The 8,932-nt window shown below is 39.4% G+C and overlaps 1 non-coding gene across 1 annotated transcript; it reads right to left on the bottom strand.

Annotated features, from left to right (window-relative positions):
- Positions 1-2,196: 2,196 nt before the first annotated feature.
- Positions 2,197-2,299, bottom strand: LOC132358095 (U6 spliceosomal RNA). Its single transcript, XR_009500449.1, has one exon. It is a non-coding gene; the product is annotated as a U6 spliceosomal RNA (small nuclear RNA).
- Between the last annotated feature and the right edge of the window lie 6,633 nt (positions 2,300-8,932).

Below are 8,932 nucleotides of genomic sequence, written 5' to 3'. Positions count from 1 at the left end.
ACTGCCTTAAATTTTTTTTAACATTAAAAATGAAACATTGAAAAATAAATAGGTAAAATGAATTGAAAGAATCTGTTCTTTTGAAACTTTGAAAACACCCATATTTTAAAAAGTTTGTCAAATGCATTTTAGAGTAATTTTGTCATATTAAAAAAAATGTTCTAGGTCATTGGTTTATTCAGGTTTTCTCTTTTTTTGCCCATTTGCATTTTCCTGGGAAACGTTCAAAATATATTAGCATATATTTGCACATCTCATTAACTTATTCTTTAAAAAATGCCATGTCTCTTTTGCTTGATTTCACAGTCATTTTCTTTAATATTTAGATTTTCTCCACTTTTTTTTCAAGTTGATACAATTTTATTTATTTTTTAAAAATTTTTATTGGAGTACAGTTGATTTACAATGTTGTGTTAGTTTCAGATGTACAGCAAAGTAAATCAGTTAAACACATATCCACTCTTTTTTTTTTTAGACTCTTTTCCCATTTAGGCCATTTATTGAGGTAATGTTGGTTTATAACATTATGTAAGTTTCATATATACAACATTATATTTCTACTTCTATATACCCTGCAGTGTGCTCACCACCAAAAACTTCATTTCCATCCATCACCATACAGTTGTTCCCCTTTACCCATTTAGCCCTCACCACCCCCTTCCCCTCTGGTAACCACTACTCTGTTCTCTATATCTACATGTTTATTTTTGTTCGGTTTGTGCATTTATTTCATTTTTTGTTTGTTTTTTATATTCCACATATGAGTGAAACCATATTGTGTTTGTCTTTCTCCATGTGACTTGTTTCACTTAGCATCATACCCTCAAGGTCCATTGATGTTAGGATTTTATTTCCTTGGTTTCAATTTTACTGTTTTGAAAAGAAAAAAATAAATATCTCATTATTAATATACTCTAATTTCCCCTCTTTTCTTGTACATTAATTGTTGCTTTTATTATTTTACACTCCTTAGTTTTGCTTTTGTTGTTTATCCACTGTTGCCACTTCCAGGTCCCCCTGACATTTTGGTAACCTCCTTGAATTTGTTTCATAATACTTGGGCCCTTTTTAGAGCTAATGTCATCTCTGATGGCCTACCTGATCTTTAGGTCCTGGCCATCTCTGATTTGACCCATGAGCCTGGACAACATTTAATGGCTCATAACTTTAAGAATAATAAAGAATTCAACTTACCTATTGAGACGATCTATGATTTTTTTATTCTTCAATTTGTTAATATGGTGTATCACATTGATTAATTTGTGTGTACTGAAGAATCCTTGCATCCCTGGGATAAACCCCACTTGATCATGGTGCATGATCCTTTTAATGTGCTGTTGGATTCTGTTTGCTAGTATTCTGTTGAGGAGTTTTGCATCTATGTTCATCAGTGATATTGGCCTGTAATTTTCTTATTTGGGGACATCTTTGTCTGGTTTTGGTATCAGGGTGATGGTGGCCTCGTAGAATGAGCTTGGGGGTGTTCTTCCCTCTGAAATTTTTTGGAAGAGTTTAAGAAGCATAGGTATTAGCTCTTTTCTAAATGTTTGATAGAATTCCCCAGTGAAGGCATCTGGTCCTGGAGTTTTGTTTGTTGGAAGATTTTTAATCATGGTTTCAAGTTCATTACTTGTGAATTGGTCTGTTCATATTTTCTATGTCTTCCTGGTTCAGTCTTGGAAGGTTATACCTTTCTAAGAATTTGTCCATTTCTTCCAGGTTGTCCATTTTATTGGCATAGAGTTGCTTGTAGTAGTCTCTTATAATCCTTTGTATTTCTGCTGTGTCAGTTGTAACTTTTCCTTTTTCATTCTAATTTTATTGGTTTTAGTCCTCTCCCTTTTTTTCTTGATGAATCTGGCTAAAAGTTTATCCATTTTGTTTATCTTCTCAAAGAACCAGATTTTAGTTTCACTGATCTTTGCTATTGTTTTCTTCATTTCTATTTCATTTATTTCTGCTCTGATCTTCATGATTTCTTTCCTTCTACTAACTGTTGTTTGTTTGTTCTTCTTTCTCTAGTTGCTTTAGGTGTAAGGTTAGGTTGTTTATTTGAGATTTTTCTTGTTTCTGAGGTAAGATTGTATTGCTATAAACTTCCCTCTTGGAACTGCTTTTGCTACATCCCATAGGTTTTGCGTCATCATGTTTTAGTTGTCATTTGTTTCTAGGCATTTTTTGATTTCCTCTTTGATTAAAAATGTGGAATGCTTCACGAATTTGCATGTCATCCTTGTGCAAGGGCCATGCTAATCTTCTCTGTATCATTCCAATTTTAGTATATGTGCTGCCAAAGCAAGCATGATTCTGTGTTTCTTGTTTGTTCCCCTCTTTTTGTTTTTCTTTTTTGTGGTTTGATTGTTTCCTTTTATTTTATGCTTGTGTTCTCTTATTTTTGTTTTTTTAATGTATTATATGTTTTTTGATTTGTGCTTACCCTGTTTTTCAAGTATGTTATCCCCTTCCCATATCTACTTGCTTTAGACTGATAGTCATATCACATTCCAAAAAATAAAAAAAAAAGGAATCTACATTTTCTTACTCTCCTCTCCCACAATTTTATGATTTTGATATCCTCCTCTTCTACATCTTCATTTTTATTCTTTTGCTGTTCATGTGGTTATCATCGTTTTCACAAAAATATTTTGATTTTTTTCTTTTAATCTGGCTTATTTAAGGGATTTACTTTCCAATTGTGCTTTTCTCCTTCCTATAGATTCTTGCTTCTTTTCTATTTAGAGAAGACCTGTTACTATTTCATTTAGGACAGGTTTAGTATTGCTGTATTCTTTTCAGTTTTGCTTGTCTGAGAAATTCTTTCTTTCTCTCCATCTATTCTAAATGATATCTTGCTGGTTAGAGTATCCTAGGTTGCAGATTTTTCCCTTTTAGAACTTTGAATATATCTTGCCACTCCCTTCTTGCCTGCAACGTTTCTATAGAGAAATCAATCAGCTTATAGCCTTATGGGGGTTCCCTTGTAATTAACTATTTATTTGTTTTTCTCTTGCTGCCTTTAAATCCTCTTTTTAACTTTTACCATTTTAATTATAAAAGGTTTTGGTGTAGGTCTGTTTGGGTTCATCATTTTTGACACTGTCTATGCTTCCTGTACCTGAATATCTGTTTCCTTCTTTAGGTTTGAAAAGTTTTCAGTCATAATTTCTTCAAATACATTTTTGAGCCTCTTTTCTCTTTCCTCTCCTTCTGGAATCCCTATTATGCGTAGATTTGCACACTTTATATTATCACATAGGTCTCTTTTATATTGCTTTCTTTTTTTTTTTCATTTGGCTTTCTGTCTGCTCTTCTGATTGGGTGATTTCTTTTATTCTATTGATATCTTCCAGATCAGTTATTCATTCTTCTGCATTATTCATTCTGCTATTCATTGCCTTTAGCTCAGCTTTCATCTCAGCAAATGAGTTTTCTAACTTTTCTTGGCTTCTCTTTATAGCTTCTAGTTCCTTTTTACAGTAATCTGCATTTTTGTTGATGGCTTTTCTTAATTCCTTTAGCATTTTTATTATCTCCTTTTTGAACTCAGTGTCTATTAGACTGAAGAAGGGGTCTGTTTCATTGTTTGTTCTTTCACAGGAATTCTCTTGGTCTTTTAACTGGGAGTGGTTCCTCTGCTTCTTCATTTTACTTATATTTCTCTTAACTGTGGTCCTAAATTCACAGAGTATCTACTGTGGTCTTGGACGGCTATTTATATGTGGGAGTATCCCTGTGTAGGCTGTGTGGCTGAATATTTTTGGTGTAAAGCCTGTTATTAGTATGGATGCCTGCTGCCTCTTTCCTCAGCATGTGCTAGCCATTATCATTGACCTGATAGAGGGTGTGCCAATGCAGTGGCTGGTGCCTACTCCCAGAGCTCTCAGCAGCAGCAGAGGCTCACACATGCCCCCAGAGCCTGTGATGGTGGTGGTTGACACCCTCTCCCAGAGCTCATGTAGGTGGTGTCCTGCTGCCTGAGAGGGCGCATGTAGGGAAAGAGGCATGTAGGGAAAGAGGCTATGGTGGGTCCCACCCCTGCCCTCACACACCTCCCCCCAACAGTGGCGTCTTGCTGCTATGGCAGGCCCAGGCTTCCTCTGTGTACACCCTCAGTTGTGGCCACACCAGGCAGCCAGCCCCAGTACTCTCCCTGCATCTTACTGCTGAAGCCCAAGCTTCAGCACCCAGCCCCCCTGCCCACACTGGTGGACATGCATCTCATGCTGGGGAACGTAGGATGGCAGTACCGACCATCGGTGCAGGTCTCTCTTCAATGTGCCTGTCACAATCCAGTTGCTGCACTCTCCTCTGAGGCTCTGAAGCTTCCCCTCTGATCCGACTGATCTCTCTGCTGGTGAGGGAGCTTCCCAGGGTGCAGAAACCTTTCTTCTTTCACAGTTTCCTCTCAGGAGTGCAGGTCCTGGCCCAGTTCCTTTCTTTCTCTCTTTTTTTTTTTTTCTTCTTTTTTCCTACCCGGTTATGTGGAGATTTTCTTGCCCTTTCAGAAGTCTGAGATTGTCTGCCAGCATTCAATAGATATTCTGTGAGAATCATTCCACGTGTAGATGTGTGTTTGATGTATTTGTGGGAGGAGGTGAGCTCCCTGTCCTACTACTCTGCCATCTTGATCACTCCCACAGGAAGTTGTTTCACTCTTGAATAGTGGCCTCCTCTGTGGCATGTATTCTTCTCCGTTTGTCTTTTATTTGTCACTATGTATAATATACAGTGTTTGTTTAATAAGTACTTTTAGCACAATTGAATAAATAAATATAATGTTTTTCCTTAGGCCTATCCTCTGGGAGAACATTTTTTTTCAACAAGCAGAGTTATTATTTACAACTAGTTCTACTTCATAAATTTTTAAGAGTAGATTATTTTGGGGGGGCGGAGTCAAGATGGCAGAATAGGAAAACTTGGAGTTGGCCTCTCCACACAAGTACATCAGGACTACATCTAAAAATGGAACAGTTCTCACAGAACACCTGCTGAACACTAGCAGAGGACCTCGAACACCTAAAAGGACAAGAAGAATCCCCATGCGACTGGGTAGGATGAAAGAAAGGAAACAGGACAGAACATGCACCCCTGTGGAGGGAGCTGAAGGAGAGGAGAGGTTCCCACACTCAGGGAAGCCGAGTCACTGACAGGGAGATCACCTGGGACAGAGACGGAGTTTCAGGGACTCAGAGGAGAGTGCAGCAACTGGTCTGTGGCAGGACAGAGTGAGACCTATACAGGCGGTCCATGCCACAACCCTGTGTGCCCCAGCCTGAGAAGGGTGTCTGCTGGTATGGAGGGGGGCTGGGTGCTGGAATGTGGGGTATGGAAAGCAGACCCGGGAAGGGAACTGCTGTTGGCTGAGAGGAGACAGCCTGAGGGGATGGGAGTGAGGAACTCCACAACCAGGAATGCTCGTGGAGGAAGCCTAGACTGACGACATAGAAGCAAAGCGCCACTGTTAAGTGATGTGCAAGGGGTGGGGCCGCCATTGCAGTCTCTCTGCTCACATGCTGGCCCCTGCCTCTATGGGCACTACAGAGGGCTCCCACCAGAGCTGGCTTGCATGCCCCTGCCATTGCCTCCTCCGCCCCACCCCACCTGGGTGACCCAATCAATCACTGCCTGACGGGGCTTGTGTGCTCTGGCAAACTCTGGAACAGACTCCAGTGAATGGAACACATGCAGAGGTGGGGCTGAAGCCACAGCTGAGCCCCAGAGGCCATGTGACTAAGGAAGAAGAGCTGAATGTCTCCTCGTGGTGACGTGAACCACCGAGTTACAACTCTACTGATGGCTTCCTAAGTTCACCTGTGAAACATCCGAAAGGACAAGTGCTACTGAAGCTGGGATGGGTCCGGCTTTAGCAGCTGTGGGATTTGTGGGCATACACGCTTTTGGGGGTTGGACAAGGCCAGAGTCTGAGTTGCCCCCACAGCAGGTCCAGGTACACAACTACTGCAGTCCTGGGACCTGACCTCAGTGGATCTGTGCCAGTGACCTGGTGAAAACAACTCCTGAGAGTCACCAGGGCCAATTGCCAGCATACCCACAGTTAACCTGGGACTGAGAGCAGTGCCAACAACTGTACTTTGTGAGCCCACACAACAGGTGAAAGGGGACAGAACAGAGCACATTCACAGGTGAACAGCTCCAGAGGAGGAATACTCAGTGGCTTCTATCCTACTGGGAGTGCTCCAATCCTGCCTACCTCACAACACAGATCAGAAACACAGCTAAGAAACAGATCTGGAGGCCTCTATTGCAACAACTAGGGAGCAGACCCCACCCCTAACAGGGCAGTGACAACCACAGAGCAAAAGGCATGCCCCACTCAAAATCCAGGGCAGGCTGTAGTCACCACAACACCAGTCAAACCCCATATCAAGGGGATAATGGCACAAGCCTCTGGACCAACCTTACCCACAAGGGGGCAGACACCATAAGCAAGAGGAGCTACAATCCTGTACCCTGCAGAAAAAAGGTCACAAACACAGTAAGTCAGTCAGATAAAATGAGATGACAAAGAAATATGCTGCAGATGAAGGAACAAGATAAAAGTCTACAAGAACAACTAAATGAAGATGAAACAGGCAATCTGCCTGAAAAAGAATTCAGAGTAATGATAGTAAAGATCATCCAAGATCTTTCTTGGAAAAAGAAAGAATGGAGGCATGGACTGAGAGGATACAAGAAATGTTTAACAGACCTAGAAGAACCAAAGAACAAACAAACAGAGATGAACAATACAATAAATGAAATGAAAAATACACTAGAAGGAATTAATAGCAGAATAATGGATAAGTGAGCTGGAAGATAGAACAGTGGAAATAACTGCTGAGGAGCAGAATAAAGAAAAAAGAATGAAAAAAGAAAGAACTGAGGACAGTCTCAGAGACCTCTGGGACAACATTAAATGCATTAACAAACATTCAAATTATAGGGGTCCCAGAAGAAGAAGGGAAAGGGCCTGAGAAAATATTTGAAGAGATTACAGTCAAAAACTTCCCTAACATGTAAAAGAAAATAGTCACCCAAGTTTAGGAAGTGAAGAGAGTCCCATACAGGATAAACCCAAGGAGGAACATGCTTAGACACATATTAATCAAACTAACAAAAATTAAATACAAAGAAAAATTATTAAAAGCAACAAGGGAAAACAACAAGTAACATAGAAGGGAATTCCAATAAGGTTATCAGCTGATTTTTCAGCAGAAACTCTGCAGGCCAGAAGAGAGTGGGATTATATATTTACAGCAGTGAAAGGGAAACACCTACAACCAAGATAACTCTGCCTAACAAGGCTCTCATTCAGATTCAATGAAGAAAATCAAAAGCTTTACAGACAGGAAAAACTAAGAGAATTCAGCACCACCAAACCAGCTTTACAACAAATGCAAAAGGAACTTCTCTAGGCAGGGGGGCAAAAAGTGGCCACAACTAGAAACAAGAAAATCACAAATGGGAAAGCTCACTGGTAAAGGCAAACATACAGTAAAAGCAGGAAATCATCCACACACAAATATGATATCAAAACCAGCAACCGTGAGGAGAGTACAAATGCAGTAAATAGGAATTGCATTTGAAATTAAGACACCACCAGCTTAAAACAACCTTGTGTGTGTATATATATATATATGTGTGTGTGTGTGTGTGTGTGTGTATATATATATATATGTATATATATATACACACACACACACACACACACACACACACACACACTACTTTATCAGAACCTCATGGGAAATGCAAACTAAAAAAACTACAATAGATACACAAAAAAGAAAAAGCAACCCAAACACAACAGTAAATGTGGTCATCACACCACAAGAGAAAAGAACAAAAGAGGAAGGGAAGAAAAAAGACCTACAAAAACAAACCCAAAACAATTAAGAAAATGGCCACAGGAACATACATATCAATAATTACCTTAAGTGTAAATGGATTAAATGCTACAACCAAAAGACACAGACTTACTTAGCTGACTGGTTACAAAAACAAGACCCATATATATGCTGTCTACAAGAGACCCACTTCAGACCTAGGGACACATACAGACTGAAAGGGGATTAAAAAAAGATATTCCATGCAAATGGAAATCAAAAGAAAACTGGAGTAGCAATACTCATATCAGACAAAATAGACTTTAAAGACTGTTTCAAGAGACAAGGAAGGACACTACCTAATGATCAAGGGATCAACCCAAGAAAAAGATATAAAAATTGTAAATAAATATGCACCAGACATAGGAACACCTCAATGTATAAGGCAAATGGTAACAGCCATAAAAGGAGAAATGGACAGTAACACAATAATAGTGGGGGACTTTAACACCCCACTTACACCAGTGGATACATCATCCAGACAGAAAATTAATAAGGCAACACAAGCCTTAAATGACACATTGGACCAGATAAACTTATTGATATACATATCATTATAAGACGTTCCATCTGAAAGTAGCAGAATACACGTTCTTCTCAAGTGCACACAGAACATTCTCCAGGATCACATCTTGGGTCACAAATCAAGCCCCAGTAAATTTAAGAAAATTGAAATCATATCAAGCATCTTTTCTGACCACAATGCTAGGAGACAAGAAATCAATTACAGGAAAACAAAAAAACTGTAAAAAACACAAACACAAGGAGGTTAAACAATATGTTACTAAATAACCAGTGGATCACTAAAGAAATCAAAGAGGAAATCAAAAAATACCTAGAGAAAAATGACAACAAAAACACGATGATCCAAAACCTATGGGACACAGCAAAAGCAGTTCTAAGAGGGAAGTTTATAGCAATACAATCCTACCTCAGGAAACAAGAAAAATCTCAAAGAAACAACCTAACCTTACACCTGAAGGAACCAGAGAAAGAAGAACAAATAAAACCCCAAATAAGTAGAAGGAAAGAAATCATAAAGATCA

Source organism: Balaenoptera ricei, chromosome X, assembly GCF_028023285.1.
Source record: "Balaenoptera ricei isolate mBalRic1 chromosome X, mBalRic1.hap2, whole genome shotgun sequence".
Classification (NCBI taxonomy): Eukaryota; Metazoa; Chordata; class Mammalia; order Artiodactyla; family Balaenopteridae; genus Balaenoptera; species Balaenoptera ricei.
The sequence above is the reverse complement of the archived record's forward strand: the minus strand, read 5'-3'. Positions and strand labels throughout refer to the sequence as shown.